Source organism: Kryptolebias marmoratus, linkage group LG15 (assembly GCF_001649575.2).
Source record: "Kryptolebias marmoratus isolate JLee-2015 linkage group LG15, ASM164957v2, whole genome shotgun sequence".
In the NCBI taxonomy this organism is placed as follows: domain Eukaryota; kingdom Metazoa; phylum Chordata; class Actinopteri; order Cyprinodontiformes; family Rivulidae; genus Kryptolebias; species Kryptolebias marmoratus.
The window spans coordinates 22,998,284-23,009,584 of NC_051444.1; the positions used below are offsets into that span (position 1 = coordinate 22,998,284).

Here is an 11,301-nt window from a genome sequence, read left to right on the forward strand (position 1 = left end):
CTGTTATGTTTGCTCAGAAAATATGTCGTACTCAGAGCCAACTGTTTTTGGTGTCGTTTCATTAAGTGACTTTGACACGGTGCCAGTCTGAAAAACCACACAAAGATAGTGTGCCATCGTCTCATGATAGCTCGGAAACATCAGCACAGCGTTTAGTGACGGAAGGAAATCCTAAACGTCACGGTGCTAATCGGCAAAAGAGTTTGTCCTTCTCTACGCTGAACACAACCTTTGAATATCCTGCCTTTTTTTTCTGTATTGAGCCATAAAAAGCAGCTTTATCATGGGGATGGTGGGACGGTTTTAGTAGCGAGCCTCAAAACTGCAGTCTCGCTGCGTCGCCTGCCAAATTCCTCTAAAAGCAAAAACAAAGGTTGTCATCCAGGATGGTGTTTACTAAACTCTCATCAACCTGCTAATGAGACGCTTCCCTTAGGCAAAGACACAGCGGCACGGCGCAATGAAAGACGCGGATCAGGGATGAAGCCATCCTTCCTGTATTTGCTGCTCCGCCAGTATAGCCAGTCTTGTTTATAAACGGCAGATAAACGCTCGCACCTCAAGCCGGGGCACGACTTTAATCACGGCGGTTTTGAGTTATTGAAACTATTTCATCAATTCAAGTTAATCTTTTTTATTATTCTCAGTGGTTTTAAGGTCGGTTTACTGTTATTGTTTGGCTCTTTGTGCCTCTACGTCACCCATGTCGGGGTCATTTTCATCACCCGCTTGCATTTTTGGCGATTAGGATTAAGCTTTTGTTTGCACATTTCCTTGTTTCCTTTTGTTCCGGATCACACCCTTTTTCGCCCACTTTCTCCCCACACTGAAACATAAGACCCCCCCCGCCCCCTGTCGCCGCCTACGAAGCGGTGTTATTTTACAGAATACCGTGCAGGACTGGTAGGTGTTTGGTGACTGCACGGTGCCTGATACAGATGCAGGAATGTGTTGTTGCGAAGCGGAGCCAGCTCTTGTTTGAAAGCTGTTGCTGACGAATGGAGGGTGGGGTTCTCCTGGAAAGAGAGGGATCTCTTTAGGCGGTGATCGCCGTCAGCTTTATTGACGTCCTCTCTCAGTGCTTTGTGATTAAAATGGTACAGCTCGTCTGAGAATAAAATAAAAGGTCTGTTTTTAAAAGGTTTTGCTGATAAAACCTTCAGGAACTCCTTCATGGATGTCAGTTTGACAGCTATCGTGCTAAATCTTGGTGTGGTAGTAGCCGAGAGTCGTCCACGACAAAACTTCAAGTGCTCCTCATTGCATGAGATCTTTGCTCAAAACCTTAGCATTAACTGTATGAGTCAACCCTGTTTGTCTGTTAGCAAAATATCTTCTAAATCACTGAAAGGATTTGAATGAAACTTTCAGAAAGTAGTCTTTGGATGTACATCTACAGCTGATATACATTTAGAGTCGGTCCAATTCAAGATGGGCGCCACAGCCAACTAGCATTTCAACCTCCAAGGATTGCCCGGGCTTTTGATTTTGCTTAAATTCAGGAGGAATTACTTTTATAATCGATTCGAGTGAGGAATAAATTATTCCAAAAAAGCCAAAACTAAAAAAACCTGGTAAACAAAGTTCCTGTTTACCAAAAGGCCAGTCCAAATATTACCTATCTTCTTTAAACAGATTTAAGATTATATTTGAGATGTTTTAATTAACGTGACAAGAACTCAATTTTAACTTTGTGGAAACATGAATAAATAACCAACCCAAACTGCTGTTGTGTTTATTTATTGATTTTGTTTGTCTAACACCTTCCTGCTGCCTCACGCTGAGGCTTTTAGAGCTTCCGGTCCCTTAGAGGCCTCTGTAATGGCTTTCTGCAGTTCTAACCCCAGAAAATGTCCCGAGGTTTCTGGTGGACGTCATCTCGGAGCGGAGCGGCGGAGCTCTGAGGCCGTCTGCCACGCATTTCGACACGGATGAGGCTGTTTGGTCTGTGGCGCGGAGATGAATAAAAATCTTTCTTTTCCTTTGGACAGCAGTTATGTTCTGCTACGTTTTTGTTTTTGTCAGAGAAATGCAGTTTTGTCAGAAGGTGTTTTTAAAGCCTTAATGCTCCCAGGAGATGAGAAGTTTATTGGTTTTTATAATAATAAATATTTCCATCTGTGTGGGATCTTGGATGTTTTGCGGCCTCCTAAAGCCTTGAGGGATTTTCTCAGACTAGTGTTAAAGCGTAAAGAACCCGAGACGTATCATGTAATTTGTAAACATCTAGCAGGCGTTCCTGCGTATGGGGGCTGGGTTTGATTAAAATCCACCCTCCTCCTTTCTCAGCGTATGTCAGTTCTTCAGGATTGACTTGGCCTCGATTGATTGTTCGATTCGAGTTAATCTGTGAAGTCTGCTCAGATCGTCGGGTTGTTCGTAACTGTCACGCACGAGTCTGTTGCATGGGAGCCATTTTGGCCGTTCTGAAACTCGTTCCTGTTTGTTTTTGTAATTTCCTAAACGAGATTACAGCCTCATCAGTGTGACTGGACTCTTTCTCTAAGGATATAATTGTTTTCTTTTGCAACGCGGTGTCAAAACTCTCGGGGTCAGCGAAGCACACTTGTGAAATTACGGCTATAATAAACTAATTAAACGGTGTCTAATTTTCTGGGACACCGCAGCCGAAGCCTCTCGGCTGCAAACCGCAGCCTGTTATGATAAAATACTTTACTCCAGTGGGTCAGACATTCAAGCTATGTCGGCTGCAGAAGCAGGATCAACACAAGCACGTATTAGGCTGAACGCTGCGCTGGCTGTGCAGCCATGTATGATTTTTTTGGGATTAACGTCTGGCTCCACGGAGCGCAGCCGTGAGGTCATCTCAACATTGCCGCCCGTCTGTGCTCCCATACTGCGTCTGTGGCGGTCCGCTCGGAGCTTAAAGAGCCGAGTCCTTGTCTCATAGAATGTCCTCGTTGTGCTGAAGTTCTCTGTTTGTTTGTCACGCTTGGGTTCGGGGTGCAGGCCGCCTGTGTGTAATATGAACCGTTGGTGTGTGTGTGTGTGTGTTGGGTTAGCTGTGAGGAGATTACCAATGTTGGGGGGAAGGGTGGCGTGGGAGAGGCGGCTGATTTTATTGACTGACTCTGGGTGGGCTTCAGCTGACATCAGCTGTTGGACCCACACTAACGTGCACACAGCCAGTCACGCTGAGCAACGGGAGCACAAAGATTTCGCTGATGGGGAACAAACTGCTTTGTCTCATCAAGCTGTGCTCTTTCTGCGCTTCCTTTTCTCTGCAGACCAGTCAGGAGTGTCTGCCTTCAAAAATGTGAAGCCAATAATACGATTCAATTTAGATGCTTTGCACTCCAATTTCTTTTTTTTAAATTTTTTTATGTTGTGTAGGCTTTTCAAAACACCGAAGCAAAATCTGGGTTGCTGTTGACTTTTTGTTGTTTCATACCTCAGTGGATTCAACATTTATATTTCACTCACACATTCAGAGTTGAACTAATCTCTGACCCTTACGGGAGGGTGGACCATCCCATATCCTACACAGCTTTTCCTGCTGTAGCATGGTGGCACCACTAGAGGGCAACCTAAAAATAATGTGGAGCAGTTTAAGGTGCGGGCTGCTCTTGACTGTGTCGTTGCTGATGGTAAAACCTGTTTTAGCTGCGCTTTGATCCAGTTTTTAGAGCATGAAAATACTGGAAAAATATGTCAAACAGTCCGGAGCCCTCTCAAGTCTTTTATTATCTGCCCTCATCATAAAAAAACAATACTAATGAAAGTTTTTCTCTGTGTACTTTTGGAAACTAAGCAAAGGATTTGAGTGTTTGCTCTAGATCAATTAGGATTCCTACATCATGAATCACAAATGGACTAAAAATCTAACAGGGGATGTTTTTACAAATATTCAGGTAGAAAAGCTCCAGTCTTTTTAAAGTAAGTCTTTATTTAATGCATTTTTTAAAAGTGGAATTTTTTTTTTTGTCTCAGAAGTTGGTACAGACTAGGTCTGTTTGTCCAGAAGACTTACTGAGTCGAAACCTGTCCCAAAAACATCCAGAGCTGATCTTTATCCACAAAATACTTTAACTGTTTGTTTCTGTTTACTCATCAGAGGCCTTTGTATGCCACACCTTACAGTTCTCATTATATAGACCATATTTAATGTATTTGTGTATTTTATCCCTCATAGTGGCTGTAGGAGGTTTGTAATTCCTGTCTTTTCGGTTAGTAAGTTGAAGTTGTTTTTTTTTAATATTTAAAGCAAAGTCTGTTTGACCACAGTTGCATTCCTCTGTCCCTCAGCGTGTCATGACGTGTAAAAGCAGACTGTAGAAGCATCAACACCGACATTTGTGCCAAGTGCTAGCATGCCCGAACAGTTGCTTGTGTTACCAAATACAGGCAAGTCTGTTTTTCGTACCCTTATATAGGTGAGCTCACAAAATCGGCGTTCTTGTTTTTTTCACGACGCTACCTTCAGCCAGAGAACATCGAGTTTCACACGTAGAAACAAGGATGGTCGATATACCAGTTTTTCTTCTGCCTCGCACACAAGACCTTAAAAATGTAAAATGTGTTTTCTTTTTAATATGATACCTCCTTTTTTTTTTAGTACTTTCTACCTTTTTATTAAGTTACTGATATGTGTCATTCATCAGCTTATTTTTGCCCCCAGCTCTGTCTACTTACTCATTGTGTTTTTTAAGGCTTCACATCATCAGACGAGCTAAAAAATAATATTTATAAATTCAGCAGTCATCTACCTTCACCACCCATTACCCACTGGCTTTTTACTCCTTTTGGGGTACATTATTTCAGATTTAAAGCGTGAGCAAATTGGAAGCCCTGTCTTTTATATCAACGTAACGTGCCCGAAACAGGAGCAAATTGAAACCATATTAACATTTTGTAAAATATTTAATAAACTGTATTAACTTTAAAGGAATGGCCGTTTTGATGCCTCCTCTGTAGTTAATGACTTCCAGTATCTAAATCTGTCTAAATTTGGAAAATAATCTTCTTGGTAGAGTTTCTTCTGTGTATTAATTTGGGTAAATTTATTTTTTCTTAACTTAGGAAAGAAAACGTTTGTCAACTGTCTTCCTAAGTTGCTCATTTCAAGGGGTAATTCTTTTTCACTTGTGTGTTTTATAATATATACCTTTAACTGCCCGACATCTGATAAACCTATCAAAAGCATACGTTCTGCTTGTCAGGTTTATTTTAGATGTATGCAGTAGGAATAAGAAGACATATATTGTCCAGATCGAAACGACAGACGTGCAGTTTTCACAGAAAGAAACTTCTAGTTCGTAAATGCGTCATTTCAATCAATAATTCACCCCGCTATTGTCTTAACGAAACGGTCCTGCAGACAGGTTACAATAGCCTTTTTGTTCTTCGCGATTATGTAGATACAGTCTTCACCGGAGAGCGGTCGGGGTCAAAGTTCACATGGTTTGGGCAATTGGAAAACTGGGTTTGTTATCCCGATAGTAAAGGAAAACATTTCGGAAAAGCTTTGCCCTGTGGGGTCATAAGTCATCTAAAAAAGTGGGACCCACCAGCTGGATGGACTAGTCTCCATTTAGGGTCTTGGATGGGACATACCTGTAAAGAATCAACAGAAAACTCACCGTTATGCCACAGACATGTAGGTTTTATTGTGTTTTAGTAGCCCCATGCTTTATTGAGGTATCATAAAATAAACCCATGCTATCTGTTGTTGAGGGCAGCCTTGGTTTATTATCTTACCGTGCTCTTCTTTTTCCCCCAGATGTGTTTAGTTCTCTCTCGGGTTGGCGCCGATAGTTTTCCTTGTTTTAGGCCTAACACAAGGACGTAATTTGCTCTCGAGGCTGGGTTTTTGTCAGGGAAACTAATCGGCTTCTTGACGAGATTTATTTTCATGAAACAACTAGTGATAAAGATAAAGTTTCTTTTGACAAAATTATAAATTTTGATTAGTAATATCTCAATGTGGTTCTGAATTCACAACTTATGTACATCATAATTAGACACTTAACTGTGGTCCACTATCTTCCTAATTGTTTTAGGCTCCTTTATTCTGTATTTAATATAAATATATTTACTTGCTATTCATTTTGGCTTTAAATAAGTTTTATGTTTTCCTTTTTTTTGCAAAGTACTTTGGCAGCTGAATGGTAAAATGTGAAAAGAGAGAAAGGAGTTTCTGTTGACCTCCTTTGTTGTGTGTCTTTTTGTCTTTGGTAAGTTGGGCTTGTTATTTTCCCTTTTCCCACCAGAGGGCGCGTCTGTCTCTTCTGCATTCAGTCCACAGATGCAGAAGCCGCCTGTTTTCTCAGGCACCTGGTCTGGAACATCATTGGTCACTCGACCTGATCCCGAAGCGAAGCGTCGACTTACCTGTTCCTAAACGACGGGCCCCCGACTGCCGCCCCTGGCGCATCGTGTCACTTTCACACCTTTCCACTCCACTCCCCTCCTCTCACATACACCCAGCCTTTCGCTCCTCCGCCCTTTTTTCGTCTTTGTCCCGAGGGGTTCTCAGTTACACACAACATGCCCAGACAGTTGCACACAGTTCACAGGTCTTTGGTCATAGATCAGAGGGTTGGTGTGTGATGGGGGTCTGAAACTGCAAACAGCGCGCCCAGAACACCCCTGCTGATTGTGAAAAGCTGACTGTAGCACGAACAGAACTGTTAGTATTTATCAGCAAACCGTTTTCCAAGCACGCAGCGATGGACTTCATCCCGTGTTCAGCTGTTCTCAATGCGCCTGCACTTTGGTTTTAATGTTAGCTGTCCCTTCTTTGGTAGCGGCTCGGTTTCACGTCATTTCTGAGGTAATTACTGAGATTTCTGAGGCTCAGTTTATGATATTTGAGCTTGCTCTTAAAGTTCCCAATGACACTGATGCTGCAAGAGTATTAGCAATAAACTGGCTTGGTGGTATATTGCGCCAATAAATCAAATTGTCACTGAGGCATTCTCACAGCAGGCAGCTCTTCGTAATGTCACCAGCAGGTATCTCTGGGGATAAATGATAAAAATAGAAACACATGAGTTGGGAGTCTGTCTTTTTTTTTTTTTAAAGGAGAAGCAAAGATTTTGTTTGTGTGTTGATATTTGTTTTATATTTCAGAGGGCAGCTATAGCCATTGCAGAGGATTTGTTCATATATTATCAGTGATAAGCACTTAAATAGGTAAAAGGTTGTTGCAACAAACCTTTTCACTAATAAGCGGTTTACCAAAGTATAATCTTCACAAGAACTAGATTTATTTTTTTAGGCATGAAAAAGTTATTTGTTGTAAAAATCTTCATGATACGTCTCAATTTCTGCCTATGATTCGTCCTGCAACGTCTCTGCAAGACCTGATGACAACAAGGGGTGAAAAGTAGCCAGAAAGTTGAACTGAAGTTATCTCAGTTTTGAATTTCTTTGTTGTGGGGGAAGAAGAGCCAAGACGGCAGCGTTTAGGGTGCTTCTCTCAGCCACGAAGGCGTGAAACTATCACATCTTAAACTGTAACCTTCAACCAAGGCTAGGGTCAGGAGTCCGGCCCGTTTGTGTGATTATATCAGATACAAATATAAACTTGTACTACAGATTTTTTTCTTTTCTTTGTCTGTCCTAATGGTGGTACTTGGAGAGCTTAGTACCTTTTAGAGGTGATACTTATTAAGGTTTGAGAACCACTGATCTACATGATAGTTGTGAAAATAACTAAAGTCATGCAGTTTTAAAGAAAAGTGTTTCAGGCTCCTCTGTTAGTCTACCACTAAACATTAAATTCAACCAATGTTTTTCCTTAAGAGGTTGAGACCAGATAGGTGTGGCTCAGATTGTTGATCCATTACTTTCCGTTGATTGTTGCAGAAGTTGAGAACCAATCAGATTAGAATCATACACTTCTGATGAAATGAATGGTTTTGGCACAACAGATAGCACCTATGTTATAGGTTGTTTTTATCTAAATAAATCTGCAAGGTCTGACTTTTAATAGATGGGGTAGTCTGCACAAGCGGTGTATATTTTATATTGTCATCTCATGTTGGCTAAATTAAAGATGATTAGGGATACATACACATATATCAAATCTTTCTTGATAGAATGATCATACAGATATGTTAAGTGTACTGTTATGTGCTTGGATGATGTGGAGTGAAATTCGTACTAAAACTGTTTGTGTTGTTGAAGACTTCTATTGGCTGTAAATTCAATTTTAAATACATTTTTGGACCAAGAAATAGCTTTGCTCAGGAGTAACGTCAGTATGAATCACATTGGTGTCTCGTGTGAATCCCTCATTTCTTTTTGTCATATTTCAGACTTTTGACTTCCTAATACAGCACGTAGCTCATGAATGTCAAAGGTTTAAGCTTTATGACTTTATGTCTCTTCGCAGATGTCTCCTCTGATCGCCATCATCCCAGCAGTTATAATTTGAAACCGTATCAGCTGTTGGAGTTTGCTGAACGCAACTATCGCCTAACATACTGGCGTGTGGCTTTATGTTCTGGTTTTGGCTTCGCTCTGTTGTTATGACCAGTCGGGTATTTTTTGCTGGTGATTTCATCTGCGGGCGCATTAGACGCCCATCAGTGTAGCCGGGGGCTGAAAGGTGAGGGCTGAGAGGTGCAGCCTGCAAAGTGAGGGCAAATCTGAGGTGAAGCTTACAAGATGCTCTAAGTGAAGCGTAAACGGGCACCGAGAATTATCAGTGCAGACAGGTAGCAGCCAGGGTTGGGTGACGTTACGTCCCCGAGGTCTCTGTGTTAAAATAGAAACTTTAGGTGGCGCGTTTGTTGCATACAAAGGCTGAATACTGTAACAGCATCAGAAACACAGTACATCACTTCTGTTTAGAAAGCTTTTTTTTCCTTAATGTGCAACAAAATATCACCTGCTTCATTGGAGTACTAAGATTAAAGTACTAAATTGACAATAATATTCAAAACAAATTTTCGAAAAACAGATACCATAGGCACAGGACTTACAAAAAAAATGGAAATTACAAATTGGGCTCACGAGTAGGGTAGGATCTGACAGGCCTGACTGTCAAGCAATTCAAAACTGTGAGAAAAGAGGCTTTCGCTCTGAACTCTGAGTGTTTCGTGATCAAACGACCAGCGAGCAGTGGAGCCGCGTTTTGCACAACCAATTTTTTTAAATCTTGACCTATTTTTGTGTGCACTGGTTGCAAAACTGTACTCCGGGCTGAGGTTATTATTTCATTGACCACCTCCGTCTACATACCTGCCTCTGCCCGCTTTGTTCCCACCTTGGCAGACATTCAGATTTGGACTATTTAAAAAAAACTATTATTATTTCACATTGGCATGGTTTTTAGACCTGAACATTTGGAGTTTTAGAATTAATGGAAACTAATTTGGGAAGGGTTCAAGATGGGTTTGAGAGTTGACAGTTCTGTGACCATTTTTAGAGAAAATGTTGCATAATTTTTTGAATATATTCAAAATTTGATCTCTGCAGCTCACGTGAGGAGATTAAGGACCCTTTTGTGAAAGTTTCAAGACATTTTGGAGACTCCTTCATGAATTGCCAAGTCTCAACCTAGTTAGACACTGGCTGTAGCACCATTAAAATGCTGTGGTAGATCTGTCCAGATGGAGTATTATGTTTTCAGCGTTTTTACACTGGTGTACATGTGGACTGACCAAATCCCAGAGGTTTTTATTCAAGTGTAGTTCTCCATTTCTTCCAGGATTGTTAAAGCCACTGACTAAACAGTCTCAAGGTAAATGGAGTGTACTTATATAGCGCCTTTCCAGCCAATCAGGCCACTCAAAGCGCTTTACAACTCAATCTGTGCCCTCATTTACTCATCCACACACACATTCATACAGCTCTGAGTCTCTACTAAGATAATCTTAATAATCTGTTTTAATCTCCATTCATACACTGATGGAGCACACATGGGAGGGGAGGCAGTGAGGGGTTCAGCGTCTTGCCCAGGGACACTTTAACATGCCACTCCTGCCAGGAATCAAACCTTCATATCTCTCATTGGAAGACAACTGCTCTAACCGCTGATCCACAGCCGCTCACACCTCCACGATGCAAGCGACAGTTTGTGTTACTGTCAGAAATCAGATTTCAGGTTGTAAAAGGTAAACGTGTTTAGTCTGAAGGATTTTATTCACTTTATTGACCTGGTAGAAGGCAGTCTAAAACAATATGACACAACATAATGCTTTTGCTTCAGACTCACAGTTGTGAAAAGATCAATATGTTTTACCATTTTTTGCTAAATGTGGTTTTGTACATTATCTTCGAACATCTAGACTGTTGACATCTGAATTACATTCACCATATGTACGTAGTTCTATTTTTTACTTATTCTTTTAAGGAAATTGGTTTTATCCCAATATTTCTTAGTCACACAAAATGCGTGGGATGAAACATTACTGATCTTGATTGTTTAAACAGGATAAAAACATTTCAATTTGCTTTACTTTCGTCATTATTCAGCAGGGCTTAGTTTCCAGATGTGTCACAGACCTGAAAACGTGTAGGAAAGTGCTTCATCTTCTGATAATTTAATTCCTCCGAGCAAAAGAAAAAATCTTGAATACAATCATTTAATTTTAGGCAGTAACCATCTCATGCCTACATACTGTCAAATCCCAACTCGGTGACAACAAATGCCACTTTTTCACTCAAAGGACATTTTTTAAAAGGGGGGAAAACTGTTAGCATCAAGACGCTTTTCTTTTGAGTACTTCTGCTTGCTAACAGCTCTATTATTAACTAGTACATAAACAGATTCCCAAGCAAATCCATGAGAGATATTTACGTGACCAATGTATGTAATGGCTAAATGCCACTTTGGCGTCTTTGTCTCCATGCAGGGGTGAGCAGCTTTCGTAAGCTGACACCTACTTCTTCAAATGACATGTCATGTGAAAGAGGTCTTTTTGCATGTTTGTGAATATCACTGTTGCTCTGTAAACGCCAGTCTGGCAGCAGGCAGTAACCAGAGCCCACGAGGAGCTGATGCGGTGCGTAAATTAAACGAGCCCTCCATACCTTCTCCTTTCTTGGTTTGCTGTCTCTGTGCATTTTTTGCCCCGTAATGTTTACCCCTAATAAAAAGTGGAAGTTCTGCCGAGGGCTCGGGCGTTTTGAACGGTAATAAAGGCTGGTCGCCGACTTTGCTGCTGCGCAGCGAGGATCCGGGAGCTTTGGAGCCACACCGCCCCCTCCGCGGACGGACGGGTTAGCAGTAGGTTATGGCTCTGTAGAGTCCCCCGAGAGTCTGTGCCAACAACACTTCAAATAATCCCCCCTGACATTAATATTTTCACTTGGAGGTGAGCAGGGAGC

At 41.4% G+C, this 11,301-nt stretch overlaps 1 protein-coding gene across 1 annotated transcript in view; it reads left to right on the plus strand.

Annotated features, from left to right (window-relative positions):
- The window catches only part of uacab (uveal autoantigen with coiled-coil domains and ankyrin repeats b), a 35,540-nt gene that overhangs the window by 5,646 nt on the left and 18,593 nt on the right, over positions 1-11,301 (plus strand). The window lies entirely within an intron of this gene.